We start from the raw sequence: 20211 nt of genomic DNA, 5'->3' as shown, positions 1-20211 counted from the left end.
GAGGGTTTGGAGCTTTTGGGACGTCTGGCTTCAGTATTTCTCCTTTTTGCTGTGAACTGGGAGTGGAAATTTGGACTTCATCTCGTTCCTCTTCCCCTTCATTTGAGTTCCTCTCTTGTGGTTTCTTGGGAGTTTCCTTCAATTCCTTCCCACTTCTGAGGGTGATAGCCTGACATTCCTCTCTTGGATTTGGATCGGTGTTGCTGCACAGGTTATGGCTGGGAACTTGCTTGAATAAGTAGCCAATTTGTGTCTCAAGTTTCTTGATGGCAGCATCTTGATTCTGCAAATTGGACCGCACTTCCTCTCAGAACATTTTACTGTCTTGAACTTCTTTGCATATATGTTCAAGTAGAGTTTCGATCCTTGAGAGTCTATCTTTAAATAATGGTAAGTTGAGATCGGAGGGATTAGAAGGGCCATTTTGGCTTTGGTATGGATGTTGAGATGTGTTGTTAGGTGGGTGTTGATATGATCTCTGTGTGGAATGTTGGTGAGCCGCATTGTTGTTGGGGTTGTGACGTCTCTGATCTTGGCCTTGATCTTGTTGATTTCTCCACCCAAAGTTTGGGTGGTTTCTCCAACCAGGATTATATGTTTTGGAGTATGGATCATGGGTCTGCCTAGGTGAGTTTCCAATGTAGTTGGCTTGTTCCTGATCACCCTTTACTTCTGCATTCACTCCTTCTTGGGCTGCTGATGAGGTGGTGATTGCTGCCACTTGGTTTCTCTCCATCTTCTTGGTAAGGTCAGCCAGCTGCTTGGTGATCATCTTGTTCTGGGCTAGCAGTTCATCTACGTTGTTTAGCCCCATCACTCCTCTAGTGTTGCCTCTTTCAGAAGCATAGAAGTAGTCATTCTCAGCTACAGTCTCAATGACTTCTATGGCTTCTTCAATGGTCTTCTTCTTGTTCAGAGATCCTCCAGATGAGTGGTCTACTGTCTTCTTCGATTCATAAGAAAGACCTTCATAGAAAATGTGTAACTGCACCCACTCATTGAACATATCTGGCAGACACCTTCTTGTCAAGTCCTTAAACCTCTCCCATGCTTCATATAGAGTTTCACCATCTTGTTGCCTGAAGGTTTGTACCTCAGCTCTTGACCTGTTGATCCGTTGAGGAGGATAGAATCTCGCCAAGAATTTGTTCACCACATCTTCCCAGGTTGTTAAACTCTCCTTCGGGAAGGATTCCAGCCATTTAGATGCTTTATCCTTGAATGAGAAGGGAAACAGAAGCAGTCTATAGGTGTCAGGATGAACACCATTAGACTTTACAGTGTCGCATATCCTCAAGAAGGTGGTTAGATGTTGATTGGGGTCTTCTTGGACACTTCCTCCGAATGAACAGTTGTTCTGCACGAGGGTGATGAGTTGTGGCTTTAGTTCAATGTTATTGGCCTGTATGGTTGGCTTTTGGATGCTACTTCCACAGTTTCCTGGGTTTGGGTTTATGTAAGATCCCAGAACTCGTCTCTCTTGTCCAGCATGATGCACTAGACCTTCTCTGCCATGGTTGTGAGCCTCTTCTTCATGATGATTCTCTATATTCTCATCCATGTTTGGTTCAAAATACTCCTCTTCTTCCTCAGCACCAACAACTCTCTTTCTTCTTGCTTCCTTCCTTAATTTAAGGAAGGTCCTCTTAGGTTCAGAATCAAAAGAAGTTGAAGCCCCACTTCTTCTACCTGTCATACAACCAACAAAGCCAAACCAAAAGGGAGATAGAGAATATTCTTGTTAAAAATACTGTTAGTGTGAGTGATATAATATATTAAACAGTTAGTGGGTTAGTGAACTAAATTGTAACAAATAAGAGAACACCACAAACGGGTAGGGGTAACGGGAAGAAAATAACTAAAACTGAAAGTGAATCAATCAAACAGAAATTAAATCAAACAAAAGAAAAATGCTCAATCTAGTTATCCACCAATTTAATCATTGTTGATACAAAATCAATCCCCGGCAACGGTGCTATAAACTTGATGCACGGAAACTTGTCTCTCAACAGATTTCCCTCGGCAAGTATACCGAATTGTCATCAAGTAAAAACTCACAATAGAGTGAGGTCGAATCCCACAGGGATTGATTGGTCAAGCAACTTTAATTGGAGGAATGTTCTAGTTGAGCTAAGCAAAATTTGATTGGAGAATTGCAGGAAATTAAATGGCGGGAAAGTAAATGGCAGAAAATGTAATTGTTGGAAATAAAGGACTGAATGTAAATGACGAAAAGTAAATTGCAGAATCTTAAATGGGGAATGGGGAAGATGAACATAAAAGTAAAAGGCAGAAAGTAAAGAGAATGGGTAAGATCAGAAATGGGGGATTCATTGGGCTCAGGAGATGTTGTATTCTCCGGATCAAGTTCATTCTCATCTCTTCCTCAATCAATGCATTCATTGATCTCCTTGGCAATCTGAAGTGATTGGATTCCAATTCCTTGGCAACCCAATCTCTCAAATTTTGATCAATAGCAAATTCCTTGGTGTAATTGCTCATGAGAAGAGATGAAGTATGGTCACTGTTCATATCCTGGGTCGAGCTATCCAACCTGGGATGATTGGCGACAAAGCGACCGACTTCTTCAGGTCAGGCTACCCGACCTCTTCTCAAAGAGGTCGGCCAAATCGACAGGAAAGCCCAATAAAGGGCCCAAATAGAGGAACACGACCCAAATCCAAAGGCAGTCCAAGCCTATAGAGATAAAGGCGGTTCCCTTGAAGATAAGCTGACCTCACCCAAAGATAAGATAAGATAAGATAACTAACTTATCTTATCGAAAAGGTCAACCCACACTACTATAAATACACTGGAGCACCCAGGTATAACTCATACTCTGATTCTACAATAAACCTGCTTAATAGCCATGCTAACTTAAGCATCGGAGTCTCTTGTAGGTACCCCCCACCCTCCGATGACTAAGGATCAGAAGTGCAGTCAGTTCAACGAGTCGGATACAACAGCTCCGGCCGCCACCAGCCAGCCGGACACATCATCTCCGACCAGTATAGAAGATCTCATCCGAGATCGACCTACAGTTTCAGGTAACCCTCAGAACATTGGCGCCGTTGCCGGGGAACCTGGAAGTCATCCCATCACCATGGCAGACGAACAGGATAATGACCACAACTCAGATTTAGAGGACAGAATGCCGCACAAAAACATGGGTGCCACACCAAAAGGACACTCCAGAATCTAACAGAGACAAAAACTCATCACATCCGGGAGTAATAGAAGCACTACAAGATCGCCTAAAGTAACTCGAAAAAGGAAGCCAGCACCAGCAAGAAGTCAGCAAGGATCTACAAAGAGAGGTAAGGCGACGTCAAGAATTAGAAGATAAACTACTACAACTTAAAGCTGATCTCAAAGCAAAGGCTACCCGGACTACCCCTGAGGACAACTCTCGCAAGGATCAAGATCCATTCACTAGGGAAATCAAGATGACTAAAATCCCTAAAGACTTCAAACTTCCGGATATGGCTTTGTATGATGGCACTGCAGATCCCAACCATCACCTCAGCAACTTCAGAAGTAGAATGTACCTCACCGACGCCTCAGACGCCGTTCGCTGCAAAGCTTTTCCAATGACTCTCACAAAGACAGCAATTAGATGGTTCGACAACTTACCTCCTAAGTCCATCTCAAGCTTTGAATACCTAGCCAAAAAGTTCTTGGCCAGATTCTCCATCCAAAAAGACAAGGCCAAGCACACCCCCAGCCTACAAGGAATCAGGCAGGGAGATCTGGAAAGTCTTCGCAACTACATGGAAAGATTCAACGAAACATGCCTGTATATACAAAGCTTGCCAACAGAGGCTGCCGTTATGGGCCTCATTAACGGCTTACGAGAGGGACCTTTCAGCCAATCTATATCAAAGAAATACCCTACATCTCTAGATGAGGTACAAGAGCGGGCAGAGAAGTACATCAGCATGGAAGAAAATTTCCGACTTGGAGAAGCCTCGAAATCCGGTTTCACCTACCGAGATAAAGATAAAGAATCCAAGAAGAAGGAAGATCGAACGGGAAAAAAAATAAAAAAGTATCATAATTACACCCCTCTTCGGGTGTCCCTTGTGGATATTTACAAAGAAGTCTGTAACACAGAAAAGCTACCCCCAGCTCGACCACTCAAAGGCAAAAGAGGAGGAGAAAATCGGAACGAATACTATAAATATCATCGGGTCCGAGGACATTCCACCAACTAGTGCTTCGACTTAAAAAACATCATAGAAAAGTTAGTAAGGGAAGGAAAACTAAATCGGTATCTAGCCACTCGAGATGATGAACAGAGAAAAAGACAAAGAGATGAAGATGTCGGACGAGCTGAGCGATCACCTCGTACGCCAGAAAGACATGTCCATATGATACACGGAGGATTTGCAGGAGGAGGAATCTCCAAGTCATCCCGCAAAAGATATCTCAAAGAAGTATATCATGTCGAAGGGAAGGAGGAAGCACCCGACATCCCTGCAATCACATTCACCAAAGAAGATGCATCAGGTGTCATCTCAGGACACGACGATCCCATGGTCATCACCATCATACTGGCAAATGCCAATCTCCACTACACATTAATAGACCAAGGGAGTTCTGCCGACATCTTATTCAAAACTGCCTTCGAAAAACTCGGCCTAGAAGAAAAGGAGCTTAGAGCATACCCGAACAGCCTGTTCGGACTGGGAGATACCCCAGTACAACCACTGGGATACGTGTCGCTACACACAACCTTCGGAAAAGGGAACCAATCCAAAACACTCAAGATAGACTACATTGTGGTCGACGTAAGTTCAGCCTACAATGCCCTAATAGGTCAGACAACACTAAATCAACTCGGCGCAATAGTCTCGACTCCACATCTATGCATGAAATTCCCAACTACAGAAGGGATAGCTACGATAAAAGCAGATCAAAAGATGGCACGCCGCTGTTATAACGAAAGTCTAAACCTCAGAGGTAGAGGAGAAGAGTTCCATACAATTGAGCTTGGTGGAATTCAGAGACGTGAAGAACTCCATCCACAACCCGAAGGAGAAATAGAGAAAGTTCAGATTGTGGATACCTCGGACAAAACAACTAATATTGGCACTGATGAGCGGATAATTTATACACTTTTTGGCATGGTTTTTACATAGTTTTCAGTATGATTTAGTTAGTTTTTAGTATATTTTTATTAGTTTTTAATTAAAATTTACATTTCTGGACTTTACTATGAGTTTTTGTGTGTTTTTCTGTGATTTCAGGTATTTTCTGGCTGAAATTGAGGGACCTGAGCAAAAATCAGATTCAGAGGTTGAAGAAGGACTGCAGATGCTGTTGGATTCTGACCTCCCTACACTCAAAGTGAATTTTCTGGACCTACAAAACTCCAAATAGCGCGCTTCGAATTGCATTGGAAAGTAGACATCCAGGGCTTTCCAGCAATATATAATAGTCCATACTTTGCCCGAGTTTAGATGACATAAACTGGCGTTCAACTCCAAGAATGACTTCTCCACGTGTAAACTTCAAGCTCAGCCCAAGCACACACAAAGTGGGCCCCGGAAGTGGATTTCTGTATCATTTACTTATTTCTGTAAACCCTAGTAACTTGTTTAGTATAAATAGGAGTTTTTACTATTGTATTTAGATCTTTGGATATCTTTGGATTATCTTTTGATCCTTTGATCATGTTTTGGGGGCTAGCCTCTCGGCCATGCCTGAACCTTTCACTTATGTAGTTTTCAACGGTAGAGTTTCTATACACCATAGATTAAGGTGTGGAGCTCTGCTGTTCCTCAAGAATTAATGCAAAGTACTATTGTTTTTCTATTCAATTCAACTTATTCCGATTCTAAGATATTCATTCGTACTTCAATATGATGGATGTGATGATCGTGACAGTCATCATCATTTGCAACTTATGAACGCGTGCCTGACAACCACTTCCGTTCTACCTTAGATTGAATGGATATCTCTTGGATATCTAATACAGGAGACCGAGTCTGAGTTATTAGTGTCTTCGTGGTATAAGTTAGAACCCATGGATGGCCATTCCTGAGATCCGAAACGTCTAAACCTTGTCTGTGGTATTCTGAGTAGGATCTGGGAAGGGATGGCTGTGACGAGCTTAAAACTCGCGAGTGCTGGGCGTAGTGACAGACACAAAAGGATCAATGGATCCTATTCCAGTATGATCGAGAACCGACAGATGAATAGCCGTGCCGTGACAGAGCATCTTGGACCATTTTCACTAAGAGGACGGGAAGTAGCCATTGACAACGGTGATGCCCAACATATAGCTTGCCATGGAAAGGAGTAGGATTGATTGGATGAAGACAGCAGGAAAGCAGAGATCAGAGGAACGAAAGCATCTCTATACGCTTATCTGAAATTCTCACCAATGAATTACATAAGTACCACTATCCTATTTTATATTTTATTTAATTTTCATCCACTATAATTTCTTAATACAATTTAATCTGCCTGACTGAGATTTACAAGGTGACCATAGCTTGCTTCAAGCCGACAATCTCTGTGGGATCGACCCTTACTCACGTAAGGTTTATTACTTGGACGACCCAGTGCACTTGCTGGTTAGTAGTATGAAGTTGTGAAAACAAATATAAGATCATGAACGTGCGTATTATGTTTTTAGCGCCGTTACCAAGGAATGGAATGATCACGTTTTCGCACACCAAGTTTCTGGCGCCGTTGCCGGGGATTGTTCGAGTTTGGACAACTGACGGTTCATCTTGTTGCTCAGATTAGGTAATTTTTTTTTGTTTTATTAAAAAAAAAATTTCTTCAAAAATCTTTCAAAAAAATTTTCCCTTTGTTTTCGAAAATTATTTTAAAATTTTTTAGAATGAATTCTAAAGTTTCAAATTGGTATGCTGAAGTTTGGCTGGCCATCAAGCTTTAGACTAACTTGGTATGATTCTTGGAATCTTGATTGAGGACTTTGAATTCATTGCTTCCTTTTCCCTATAGGTTTTCAAAAAAAATAAAAATATACAAAAATCCAAAAAAATTAATAAAATCATAAAATCAAAAATATTTTTTGTTTCTTGTTTGAGTCTAGAGTCAATTTTTAAGTTTGGTGTCAATTGCATTTTTTCTAAAAATTTATGCATTTTTCGAAAATTCATGCATTCATAGTGTTCTTTATGATCTTCAAGTTTTTCTTGGTAAATCTTCTTGTTTGATCTTCATATTTTCTTGTTTTGTATCTTTTCTTGTTTTTCATATGCATTTTTAATTTGTTAGTTTCTGAAGTTTGAAAATTTCTAAGTTTGGTGTCTTGCATGTTCTTCTTTCATTAAAAATTTTCAAAAATAAGTCTTGATGTTCATCTTGATCTTCAAAGTGTTCTTGGTGTTCATCTTGACATTCATAGTGTTCTTGCATACATTGTGTGTTTTGATTCATAATTTTTATGTTATGAGTCTTTTTCATGTTTTTCTCTTTCTTCATTAAAAATTCAAAAATAAAAAAAATATGTTTTCCTTATTTTACTCAAAATTTTCGAAAATATGATTTGATTTAGTCAAAAAGTTTTTAAATTTAATTGTTTCTTATGAATCAAATCAAATTTTCAATTTCAAAATTCTATCTTTTGCAAATCTTTTTCAAAAATCAAATCCTTTTCAAAATTTCTTTCTAATATTTTCGAAAATTTTTCAAATTAATTTTCAAAAATCTTTTTCTTAATTTTACCTGCCTATTAAGAAAGGTCCAATCTTTACATTTTAAAATCCTATCTTTTTGTTTCTTGTTAGTCAAGTAATCAACTTTAATTTTAAAAATAAAATTTTTTTAATCTCTTTTTCAAATCTTTTTCAAAATAAGTTTCAATCAATCATATCTTTTTGTTTCAATCATATCTTTTTAAATTTCAATCATATCTTTTTCAAATTTCAATCTTATCTTTTCAAAATTTGATTTTCAAAATATCTTTCCATTAACCACTTAACTTTTTATTTGATTTTTATCTTTAGTAAAACTGCCCAACTAACTTTTTACCTTTAATTTTCGAAAATACATTCCCTCTATTTCAAAATTTCATTTTAATTAACTAATTAGTTTTAATTTTAAATTTAATTCAATTTAATTTTCGAATTCTAAGATTAATTTTAAAAATATTTTTGTTTTTATTTTCAAAATTTAACTTTAAATTTTAATTTTTATTTTAATTAATTTTCGAAATTCTCTCACCTCTCATCTCCTTCTATTTATTTATTCATCTACTAACACTTCTCTTTCACCCAAAAATTCGAACACCACCTCCCTCTCTGTGTTCGAGTTTTTCCTCTTCTCTTCTTTACGTTACATTCTTTTCTTCTTCTACTCACACAAAGGAACCTCTCTCTACTGAGGCAAAGAGGATCCCTATTATTTTCTGTTTTCTTCTTTTTCATATGAGCAGGAGCAAGGACAAGAACATTCTTGTTGAAGCAGATCCTGAACCTGAAAGGACTTTAAAAAGAAAACTAAGAGAAGCTAAAATACAACAATCCAGAGACAACCTTACAGGAATTTTCGAACAGGAAGAGGAGATGGCAGCCGAAAATAATAATAATGCAAGGAGGATGCTTGATTACTTTACTGCACCTAATTCCAATTTACATGGAAGAAGCATCTCCATTCGTGCCATTGGAGCAAACAATTTTGAGCTGAAACCTCAATTAGTTTCTCTGATGCAGCAGAACTGCAGGTTTCATAGACTTCCATCTTAAGATCCTTTTTAGTTCTTAACTGAATTCTTGCAGATCTGTGATACTGTTAAGACCAATGGGGTTGATCCCGAGGTCTACAGGTTTATGCTTTTCCCATTTGCTGTAAGAGACAGAGCTAGAGTGTGGTTGGACTCTCAACCCAAAGATAGCCTGAACTCTTGGGATAAGCTGGTCACGGCTTTCTTAGCCAATATCTTTCCTCCTCAAAAGCTTAGTAAGCTTAGAGTGGATGTTCAAACCTTCAGACAGAAGGAAGGTGAATCCCTCTATGAAGCTTGGGAGAGATACAAGGAACTGACCAAAAGGTGTCCTTCTGATATGCTTTCAGAATGGACCATCCTGGATATATTCTATGATGGTCTGTCTGAGCTATCAAAGATGTCACTGGACCATTCTACAGGTGGATCCATTCACCTAAAGAAAACGCCTACAGAAGCTCAAGAACTCATTGACATGGTTGCAAATAACCAATTCATGTACACTTTTGAAACGAATCCTGTGAATAATGGGACGCCTATGAGGAAGGGAGTTCTTGAAATTGATACTCTGAATGCCATATTGGCTCAGAATAAAATATTGACTCAGCAAGTCAATATGATTTCTCAGAGTCTGAATGGAATGCAAGCTACATCCAACAGTACTCAAGAGGCATCTTTTGAGGAAGAAGCTTATGATCCTGAGAACCCTGCAATAGCAGAGGTGAATTACATGGGTGAATCCTATGGAAACACCTATAATCCCTCATGGAGAAATCACCCAAATCTCTCATGGAAGGATCAACAAAAGCCTCAACAAGGCTTTAACAATGGTGGAAGAAATAGGTTTAGCAATAGCAAGCCTTTTCCATCATCCACTCAGCAAAAGACAGAGAGTTCTGAGCAGACCCCATCTAGCTTAGAAAACATAGTCTCTGATCTATCTAAGGCTACTTTAAGTTTCATGAATGAAACAAGGTCCTCCATTAGAAATCTGGAAGCACAAGTGGGCCAGCTGAGTAAAAGGATCATTGAAACCCCTCCTAGTACTCTTCCAAGCAATACAGAAGAAAACCCAAAAGGAGAGTGCAAGGCCATTGAATTGATCATCATGGCCGAACCTGCAAGGGACGGAGAGGACGTGAATCCCAGTGAGGAAGATCTCCTGGGACGTCCAGAGATCAATAAGGAGTTTCCCTCTAAGGAACCAAAGGAATCTGAGACTCATCTGGAGACCATTGAGATTCCATTGAACCTCCTTATGCCATTCATGAGCTCTGATGAGTATTCTTCTCTGAAGAGAATGAAGATGTTACTGAAGAGTAAGTTGCCAAGTACCTTGGTGCAATCATGAAGCTGAATGCCAAATTATTTGGCAATGAGACTTGGGAAGATGAACCTCCCTTGCTCACCAATGAACTGAGTGATCTGAATCAACTGAAATTGCCTTAGAAGAAACAGGATCCTGGAAAGTTCTTAATACCTTGCACCATAGGCACCATGACCTTTGAGAAGGCTCTGTGTGACCTTGGGTCAGGGATAAACCTCATGCCCCTCTCTGTAATGGAGAAATTGGGAATCTTTGAGGTGCAAGTTGCCAGAATCTCATTAGAGATGGCAGATAACTCAAGAAAACAGGCTTATGGTCAAGTAGAGGACGTGTTAGTAAAGGTTGAAGGCCTTTACATCCCTGCTGATTCATAATCCTGGATACTGGGAAGGATGAGGATGAATCCATCATTCTTGGAAGACCCTTCCTAGCCACAGCAAGAGCTGTGATTGATGTGGATAGAGGAGAATTGATCCTTCAACTGAATGAGGAATCCATTGTGTTTAAAACTCAAGGATCTCGTTTTGTAACCATGGAGAGGAAGCATGAAAAGCTTCTCTCACTACAAAGTCAACCAAAGCCCCCATAGTCAAACTCTAAGTTTGGTGTTGGGAGGCCACAACCAAACTCTAAGTTTGGTGTTGAACCCCCACAACCAAACTCTAAGTTTGGTGTTGGGAGGTCCCAACCTTGCTCTGATTATCTGTGAGGCTCCATGAGAGCCCACTGTCAAGCTATTGACATTAAAGAAGCTCTTATTGGGAGGCAACTCAATGTTATTTAATCATTTTTATTTTATTTTCTCTTTGTTATTACATGTTTTATTAGCTTGATGATCATGTGGAGTCACAAAAACTACTGAAAAATTGAAAACAGAATGAAAAACAGCATTGAAAACAGAACACCCTGAAGGAAGGGCTTACTGGCGTTTAAACGCCAGTAAGGAGCATCTGGCTGGCGTTTAACGCTAGAACAGAGCATGAAACTGGCGTTAAATGCTAGAAACAAGCAGCAGTCTGGCGTTTAAATGCCAGGATTGCACCCAGTGGAAAGCTAGCATTAAACGCCAGAAATAAGCATCAGACTGGCGTTTAACGCCAGAAACATGCTGCAGACTGGCGTTGAACGCCCAAAACAAGCATGGAAGTGGCGTTTTACGCCAGAAACATGCTGCAATCTGGCGTTAAACGCCAGGATTTCCTACTGAGGGCATTTACACGCCTAATTGGAGCAGGGATGATTAAAGTCCTTGGCCCCACAGGAGCCCCACCTACTTCTTCTCTCCTCTTCACACTTTTTCATAACTCTCTTCCCCAAATACCCCTCACCTCTTCACCACTCACATCCATCCTCTCTTCCCCAAAAACCCCACCTACCTTTAAATTCAAAATAATTTCCCTCCCAAACCCAACCCTAAATGGCCGAACCCTAACCCCTCCCCACTCCTATATAAACCCCTCATTCCTTCTTCATTTTCACACAACACAACACTCTCTTCTTTTACTTGGCCAAAACCACTTCTCCCTCCATCTCCTCCATTCTCTTCTTCTTCTACTTCTTTCTCTTTTCTTTTGCTCGAGGACGAGCAACCATTTTAAGTTTGGTGTGGTAAAAGTATTGCTTTTTGTTTTTCCATAACCATTTATGGCACCTAAGGCCAGAGAAACCTCAAGAAAGAGGAAAGGGAAGGCAATTGCTTCCACCTCTGAGTCATGGGAGATAGAGAGATTCATCTCTAAGGTTCATCAAGACCACTTCTATGAAGTTGTGGCCAAGAAGAAAGTGATCCCTGATGTTCCTTTCAAACTCAAAAAGAATGAGTATCCGGAGATCCGACTTGAAATCCAAAGAAGAGGTTGGGAGGTTCTAACCAACCTCATTCAACAAGTCGGGATCTTAATGGTTCAAGAGTTCTATGCAAACGCATGGGTTACTAGGAACCATGATCAAAGTGTGAACCCGAACCCAAAGAATTGGCTCACCATGGTTCGGGGGAAATACTTAGATTTCAGTCCAGAGAATGTGAGGCTGGCGTTCAGGTTGCCAATGATGGAAGAGAACGCACGCCCCTACACTTGAAGAGTCAACTTTGATCAAAGGTTGGACCAAGTCCTCATGGACATATGTGTGGAAGGAGCTCAATGGAAAATTGACTCAAAAGGCAAGCCGGTTCAACTAAGAAGGCTTGACCTCAAACCAGTAGCTAGAGGATGGTTGGAGTTCATTCAACGCTCAATCATTCCTACTAGCAACCGGTCTGAAGTTACTATAGACTGGGCCATCATGATCGATAGTATCATGATTGGGGAGGAAGTGAAAGTTCATGAGATTATACCTCAAGAACTCTACAAGGTGGCTGATAAGACCTCCACTTTGGCAAGGTTAGCCTTTCCTCACCTCAGTTGTCACCTCTGCAATTCGGCTGGAATTGACATAGAGGGAGACATCCTCATTGAAAAGGATAAGCCCAACACTAAGAAAAAGATGAAGCAAACAAGAGAGCATGGACCTCAACATGAGCATGACGAAATTCCTCACTATGAAATCCCTGAGATGCCTCAAGGGATGCACTTTCCTCTACAAAACTATTGGGAACAAATCAATACTTCCCTAGGTGAATTAAGTTCCAACATGGGATAATTAAGGGTGGAACATCAAGAGCACTCCATCATCCTCCATGAAATTAGAGAAGATCAAAGAGCTGTCAGGGAGGAGCAAGAAAGACAAGGAAGAGACATAGAGGAGCTCAAAAGCACCATTGGTTCTTCAAGAAGAGGAAGACGCCACCCTCACTAAGGAGGACTCATTCCTTAATCTCCTTGTTTATTTATTTTCCTGTTTTTCGATTTTTATGCTTTATGTTTTTTTATGTTTTTGTCTTCATGATCACTAGTATTTAAGTGTCTATGCCTTAAAGTTATGAATGTCCTATGAATCCATCACCTCTCTTGAATGAAAAATGTTTTAATTACAAAAGAACAAGAAGTACATGGTTTCAAATTCATCCTTGAAACTAGTTTAATTATTTTGATGTGGTAACAATACTTTTTGTTTTCTGAATGAATGCTTGAACAGTGCATATGTCTTTTGAAGTTGTTGTTTAAGAATGTTAAATATGTTGGCTCTTGAAAGAATGATGAACAGGAAAAATGTTATTCGATAATCTGAAAAATCATAAAAATGATTCTTGAAGCAAGAAAAAGCAGTGAATACGAAAGCCTGCAGAAAAAAATGGCAAAAAAAATAGAAAAAGAAAAAAGCAAGCAGAAAAAGTCAAAAGCTCTTTAAACCAAAAGGCAAGAGCAAAAAGCCAATAGCCCTTAAAACCAAAAGGCAAGGGTAAGAAAAAGGATCCAAGGCTTTGAGCATCAGTGGATAGGAGGGCCTAAAGGAATAAAATCCTGGCCTAAGCGGCTAAACTAAGCTGTCCCTAACCATGTGCTTGTGGCGTGAAGGTGTCAAGTGAAAACTTGAGACTGAGCGGTTAAAGTCAAGGTCCAAAGCAAAAAAAGAGTGTGCTTAAGAACCCTGGACACCTCTAATTGGGGACTTTAGCAAAGCTGAAAGTGTCTGTGGCATTTATGTATCTGGTGGTAATACTGGAAAACAAAGTGCTTAGGGCCACGGCCAAGACTCATAAAGTAGTTGTGTTCAAGAATCAACATACTGAACTAGGAGAATCAATAACACTATCTGAACTCTGAGTTCCTATAGATGCCAATCATTATGAACTTCAATGGATAAAGTGAGATGCCAAAACTATTCAAGAGGCAAAAAGCTACAAGTCCCACTCATCTGATTGGAGCTAAGTTTCATTGATATTTTGGAATTTATAGTATATTCTCTTCTTTTTATCCTATTTGATTTTCAGTTGCTTGGGGACAAGCAACAATTTAAGTTTGGTGTTGTGATGAGCGGATCATTTATACGCTTTTTGGCATTGTTTTTACATAGTTTTCAGTATGATTTAGTTAGTTTTTTGTATATTTTTATTAGTTTTTAATTAAAATTCACATTTCTAGACTTTACTATGAGTTTGTGTGTTTTTCTGTGATTTCAGGTATTTTCTGGCTGAAATTGAGGGACCAGAGCAAAAATCAGATTCAGAGGTTGAAGAAGGACTGCAGATGCTATTGAATTCTGACCTCTCTGCACTCAAAGTGGATTTTCTGGAGCTACAGAACTCCAGATGGCGCGCTTCGAATTGCGTTGGAAAGTAGACATCCAAGGCTTTCCATAAATAAATAATAGTCCATACTTTACTCGAGTTTAGACAATGTAAACTGGTGTTCAACGCCAGTTCCATGCTGCATTCTGGAGTCAAACGTCAGAAACAGGTTGCAAAGTGGAGTTCAACGCCAGAAACATGTTACAAACTGGCGTTCAACTCCAAGAATGACCTCTCCATGTGTAAACTTCAAGCTGAGCCCAAGCACACACCAAGTGGGCCCCAGAAGTGGATTTCTACATCATTTACTTATTTCTGTAAACCCTAGTAACTAGTTTAGTATAAATAGGACTTTTTACTATTGTATTTAGATCTTTGGATATCTTTGGATATTTTTGGATTATCTTTTGATCCTTTGATCATTTTTTGGGGGCTGGCCTCTCGGCCATGCTTGAACGTTTCACTTATGTATTTTTCAACGGTAGAGTTTCTACACACCATTAATTAAGGTGTGGAGCTGTGGAGCTCTACTGTTCCTCAAGGATTAATGCAAAGTACTACTGTTTTTCTATTCAATTCAACTTATTCTGCTTCTGAGATATTCATTCGTACTTCAATATGATGGATGTGATGATCGTGACAGTCATCATCATTCACAACTTATGAACGCGTGCTTGACAACCACTTCCGTTCTACCTTAGATTGAATGGATATCTCTTGGATATCTAATACACGGGACCGAGTCCGAGTTATTAGTGTCTTCGTGGTATAAGTTAGAACCCATGGATGGCCATTCCTTAGTTCCAGAAAGTCTAAACCTTGTCTGTGGTATTCCGAGTAGGATCTGGGAAGGGATGGCTGTGACGAGCTTAAAACTCGCGAGTGCTGGGCGTAGTGACAGACGCAAAAGGATCAATGGATCCTATTCCAGTATGATTGACAACCGACAGATGAATAGCCGTGCTGTGACAGAGCATCTTGGACCATTTTCACTGAGAGGACGGGAAGTAGCCATTGACAATGGTGATGCCCAACATACAGCTTGCCATGGAAAGGAGTAGGATTGATTGGATGAAGACAGCAGGAAAGCAGAGATCAGAGGAACGAAAGCATCTCTATACGCTTATCTGAAATTCTCACCAATGAATTACATAAGTTTCACTATCGTATTTTATATTTTATTTAATTTTCATCCACTATAATTTCTTAAAACAATTTAATCCGCCTGACTGAGATTTACAAGGTGACCATAGCTTACTTCAAGCCGACAATCTCCGTGGGATCGACCCTTACTCACGTAAGGTTTATTACTTGGACGACCCAGTGCACTTGCTGGTTAGTTGTACGAAGTTGTGAAAAAAGATATAAGATCATGAACGTGCGTATTAAGTTTTTAGCGCCGTTACCAAGGAATGGAATGATCACGATTTCGCACACCAGGCACGATCCTGAAGGGAGACGCACAAGAATTACTAGTACAGTTCTTACGAGATAATGTCAATCTCTTCACATGGAAAGCTGCAGACATGCCAAGCATAGACCCCAAGCTAATGAGTCACAAGTTGGCGGCTTATCCAGGATCTTGGCTGGTACAGTAGAGACGAAGAAAACTTAGGCCAGAACGATCCCAAGCTGTGGAAGAACAGGTACAAGCACTATTGGAGGCTTGATTCATAAGAGAAGTCAAGTACCCACTATGGCTAGCTAACGTCGTCTTGGTGAAAAAATCACATGGGAAGTGGCGAATGTGCATCGACTACACCGACCTCAACAAAGCCTGCCCAAAAGATCCTTACCCACTCCCAAGTATCGACGCCCTGGTAGATGCTTCCTCCGGATATAGATACCTCTCGTTTATGGATGCATATTGCGGATATAGATATCTCTCATTTATGGATGCATATTCTGGATACAACCAAATTCCCATGTATCCACCAGATCAAGAAAAGACCTCGTTTTTAATGCCAAAAGCAAATTACTGCTACATTGTGATGCCTTTAGGCCTCAAGAATGCGGGAGCTACTTATCAAAGGCTAATGAATAAAGTCTTTTCAGATCATATCGGAAAAATCATTGAAGTCTATGTGGACGACATGTTAATAAAGATACAAAGCAAAGAAACATTATTGTCCGACCTAGCCCAAGTGTTCGACACTATAAGGAAGCATGACATGCGACTCAATCCCACAAAGTGCACCTTTGCAGTAGAAGCGGGCAAATTCTTAGGTTTCATGCTCACACAAAGAGGAATTGAAGCAAATCCAGACAAATGCCAGGTTATACTCAACATGAAGAGCCCGACTTGTGTCAGAGAGGTACAACAACTCAACGGGAGATTGGCAGCCTTATCCAGATTCTTAGCAGGATCAGCAACAAGATCTCTCCCCTTCTATGCCACTTTAAGGAAAAGAAAGAAGTTCGAATGGACAACAAAATGCGAGCAAGCCTTCCAGGATTTCAAAAACTTCCTGGGACGACCGCCTATCCTAACTTGATCACGAGAGGAAGAACCACTTGTATTATACCTTGCAGTTGGAAGTCAGGTAGTAGCCTCGGCACTGGTTCGAGAGGACAACAAAGGGCAACAGCCTGTATATTTCATCAGTAAAGCACTGCAGGGATCCGAGCTGAACTACCAAAAAATAAAAAAGTTTTCCTACACTCTCATACTGACATCTTGACGATTTCGTCCATACTTCCAGGCCCATACCATTAAGGTTCGGACCGACCAACCCATAAAGGGGATACTACAGAAAACAGATCTAGCAGGCATAATTTTACAATGGGCAGTCGAGTTATCCGAGTTCGACCTCCAATATGAAGCTCGGACAGCCATCAAATCACAATACTTGGCCGACTTCATTGAAGAATTCACAAATACCCTGGAAACCCCCACAGAATGGAATCTCTACATGGACGGGTCTTCAAATAAGACTGGAAGCGGCGCATGTGTGATAATAGAAAGCAACCGAGGAACCCAAGTTGAGCTTTCCCTCAAATTTGGGTTCCCGGCCTCAAACAACCAGGCAGAATATGAAGTGTTACTAGCTGGTTTGAAGCTGGCTAAGGAGGTTGGAGCTCAAAAACTCAACATCCTCAGTGACTCACAAGTAGTCACCTCACAGATAACAGGGAGTTACCAAGCCAAAGATCCCACCATGAAAAAGTATTTGGATATAACCAAAGAACAGCTCGGACAACTCGGGGAATATAAGATCTGCCACATACCCCGCGAACAAAATGCCCGAGCTGATGCACTCTCAAAGCTAGCCAGCACCAAACCAGGGGGCAACAATAGAAGCCTCATCCAGAAAATGCTACAGAACCCGTTAATCTCAGAAGCAGAAAAAGTCCTAGCTATAACAAGTCAGGATTAAGGATGGATGACCCCATAATTAATTACCTCAAAAAATAAACACTCCCCACAAATGAGAAGGAAGCAAAGAGGTTAAAAACGGAGGCTCAGTACTACACCATCATAAGCAACACCCTATACAAAAGAGGGATTTCAATACCATTGTTAAAATGTGTGCCGACCTCTAACACAAGGGAAGTTTTAGAGGAAGTACATGATGCCAGGGCATTTTGGCCAGTTTCATTGACCTTTTCTTTACTGTTTTTAAGGTAGTTTCATGCATTTTCTTAGAAAATAAGCTAGTTTTGGGTAGATATTCACTTACATCTTGATTCAAGCATACATTGTGCACTTTACATGATTTCATGAGAATTTTACATGAATTATATGACAAATTAGAGGATGCATGTCTCATGATTTGGATTAGAACTTTGATGCACTTTATTGCTTGATTTCAGGACAAAGGAAGCAAGGAAGAACCACGTTAGCAGCCACGTTAGTCTAACTAACGTGAACACTAACGTGGAATGGGAGCTAGCTTGCAACGTAAATGAGAAAAGTAATTGCCAATAACGCCCTCGAAGCCATCATAACCCACGTTAAGAGTCACGTTAACTAAGTTAACGTGAACTCTAACGTGGAAGAAAGAAAATGGAGCCAACGTTAGTGACACTTACCTTTGTCACTAACGTTGGACCAAGCTCATAAGTGGCTACGTTAAGAGCCACGTTAACTTAGTTAACGTGGACTCTAACGTGAAGAAGCAAAAGAGAAGCCAACGTTAGTGACATTCACCTTTGTCACTAACGTTGGCCAAGCCTCCATAAGCCACGTTAACTCCCACGTTAACTTAGTTAACGTGGAAGCTAACGTGGAGAGAGCAATTGATAGCCAACGTTAGTGACACTTACCTTTGTCACTAACGTTGGGGTGAACCACCAAGAGCCACCATGAGCAACGTTAACTCCCATGTTAACTTAGTTAACGTGGAAGCTAACGTGGATAAAGAGATGATGAGCCAACGTTAGTGACACTCACCTTTGTCACTAATGTTGGAGATGGCTAGCATGACTACGTTAGAAGCCACGTTAACTTAGTTAACGTGGACTCTAACGTGGGAAATAGGGGCACATTGGAACGTTAGTGACAAAGGTAAGAGTCACTAACATTCTCGAAGGATTGGCATTACTACATTAGAAGCCACGTTAACCTAGTTAACGTGGACTCTAACGTAGGGACAAGGGAGGACTCTCCACGTTATTGGGAAAGGTAAGTCCCAATAACGTGTGCGAAGGACCAAGAGGCAACGTTAGTGGTCACGTTAGTGCCACTAACGTTGAAGTCAACGTGATCATATTTGGGTTAGGAACGTTAGTGGAAAAGGTGATTGTCACTAATGTTCTCGAACCCACACTTTCACTTAACGTTGACACCACTAACGTCCTGAGTCAAAGTCGCTGCCTACATCACATTTTCTCTCTGCAAGCAAAGCTAAGCCCAATGAAAAGGATAACTGCTTCAAACTCAAGATTCAGAGGCCCATACCCAAGACTTGAAGAGCCAACTAGAAGATGAGAAGAGTAGTATATGTAGGAGTAGCTTTGAATTAGTTAGGGGGTTGGAAACTTTAGGGAGTCTTTGGCATAGAACTACTCTCTGTATTTTACTTTTTCTGCACTTCTAGTTTTACTTTCATCATGTATTCTCCATCTTGGTTTTCATTTTCCAGAGCTATGAACAACTAAACCCCTTTCATTGGGTTAGGGAGCTCTGCTGTAATTTGATGGATCAATATTAGTTTTCATTCTCCTTCTTCTATCTTTTCTCTTGATTTTACTTGAAAGCTTTCGATCTTCATCCAATTGGATAGTTATCTTGGAAAAGAAGCTATTCATACTTGGATCTCTTCTGAACCTTGAAAGAGGAATGAAGAGATCATGCTAGAAATGCTTTCTCATGCTGGACCAAATTGGGTTTGGATGGATATGTGACTATAATTCCACCAACACCTGATTTGGGAAATGCACGTGGTATAATCAGTGACCATACTTCATCTCTTATTATGAGCAATTGACCAAGGAATTGGCTATTGATCAAGATTTGAGAGATTGAATTACCAAGAAATTGGAATTCGATCACTTAAGATTGCCAAGGAGATCAATGAATGCATTGATTGAGGAAGAGATGAAAATGAACTTGATCCGGAGAATGCAACATCTCCTGAGCCCAACGAACTCCCATTTCTGATCTTACCCATTCTCTTTAATTTCTGCATTTACTTTTATGAGCAATTACCCCATTCCCGTTTAAGATTCTGCAATTTACTTTCCGCCATTTACATTCAGCTCTTTATTTCTAGCATTTACTGTTTCTGCTATTTACTCTCCCGCCATTTAATTTTCTGCAAATCTTAAATCAAATTCTGGTTCGCTCAACTAGAACATTCCTCTAATTAAAGTTTCTTGATCAATCAATCTCTGTGGGATTCGACCTCACTCTATTGTGAGTTTTTACTTGACGACAAATTCGGTACACTTGCCGAAGGAAAATTGTTGAGAGACAAGTTTCCGTGCGTATCAAGTTTATGGTGCCGTTGCCGGGGATTGATTTTGTATCAACAATGATTAAGTTAGAGGATCACTAGATTGAACATTTTTTAT

The 20211-nt window shown here is 40.3% G+C and overlaps 1 non-coding gene and 1 pseudogene across 1 annotated transcript; one reads left to right on the top strand and one right to left on the bottom strand.

The window, feature by feature from the left end:
* The first annotated feature begins 1008 nt into the window (after positions 1–1008).
* Positions 1009–1109, top strand: LOC148545214 (small nucleolar RNA R71; annotated as a pseudogene).
* A 7830-nt stretch (positions 1110–8939) lies between these two features.
* On the bottom strand, positions 8940–9047 carry LOC148545213 (small nucleolar RNA R71). The gene has a single exon (XR_015900820.1). It is a non-coding gene; the product is annotated as a small nucleolar RNA R71 (small nucleolar RNA).
* Between the last annotated feature and the right edge of the window lie 11164 nt (positions 9048–20211).

The sequence above is a fragment of the Arachis ipaensis genome, chromosome B9 (assembly GCF_059453495.1).
Source record: "Arachis ipaensis isolate K30076 ecotype BB chromosome B9, ASM5945349v1, whole genome shotgun sequence".
In the NCBI taxonomy this organism is placed as follows: domain Eukaryota; kingdom Viridiplantae; phylum Streptophyta; class Magnoliopsida; order Fabales; family Fabaceae; genus Arachis; species Arachis ipaensis.
Note: the sequence above shows the minus strand (reverse complement) of the source record. Positions and strands in the feature narration are given on the sequence as shown.